Raw genomic sequence first — 1027 nt, 5'->3', positions numbered from 1 at the left:
CCAGTAACTGAGTAAGGTGGGGTAAGGTGAATGTCTAAATTCTGGATTCTGTAATTGAACATCCACTCATCACTTTGATAACCAAGGTTACCGCAGCCCACACCTGCTCAGGCTGACGTCAACGGGTTAACCAACTATTTTACTGACTTTGTAAATGTTATTACATAAAAACTTGGTGACTCTTGACAATATAGAGACCATATCTGATATACACAACGCAAATACAATACCAAGCACGGCCCAGTTACCCCTAGTATGGCCTGACAAAAACGGGTGTGGGCTAGCGTCACACGAGTGTGGGCTGCCATCCCCATTAGTGGGATAGCGTCACACGAGTGTGGGCTGACGTTCTGACATCCTAAGGCAGGGATGGCGAACCACTGACCCGCGGGTCACAAAGTGACCCACCGCGTTTTATTCGTGACCCGCCAAGGCACGAATAAAATAAGAAAAATGCTAACATATCAGTGATAAAAAATATTAAAATCGGCCTTAAATTAATCTAACAATACCTAAACTATTATAATGTACCGTCAGTTGGGCAGTCAGGGCTGCGATCGCTTATATTCAAATTGTTAATTTCCGTTATGATAATATTCAAAACCCCCAATCTTGGACGCATGTCTGCACCGTTGTGTGCCGTTATTCAGCTATTGGCTCTGACATCGTTTATGACATAACAATCGAATTGATGTTCATTTCTCGCAACGTCTTGTCTCTTCAGAAGTGCATCTGCAGACTGTTTTAGGGGTTGTACGAGAACTAGATGCCACTTTGCATTTTATTAGTTTCTCGCCTACAATGCCGTTGAGAATACAAAATCTTTCAGACTTGAAATAAAACCTAGAAATCTGGAATAACAATGGGGCAGTGTAAAAGTGCTTTTAATATGGTTAAAGCTGATATAAAACTATAGCACTATCAGAGTGGAATTCCCTTCAAACTCTTTGGAACCGTAAAATAATTTGCCGCATCATCCTCAACGTAATTCACATGTGTGTTTTCGTACCCTTGATCGAGTGCCATA

Source organism: Styela clava, chromosome 10, assembly GCF_964204865.1.
Source record: "Styela clava chromosome 10, kaStyClav1.hap1.2, whole genome shotgun sequence".
In the NCBI taxonomy this organism is placed as follows: domain Eukaryota; kingdom Metazoa; phylum Chordata; class Ascidiacea; order Stolidobranchia; family Styelidae; genus Styela; species Styela clava.
Note: the sequence above shows the minus strand (reverse complement) of the source record.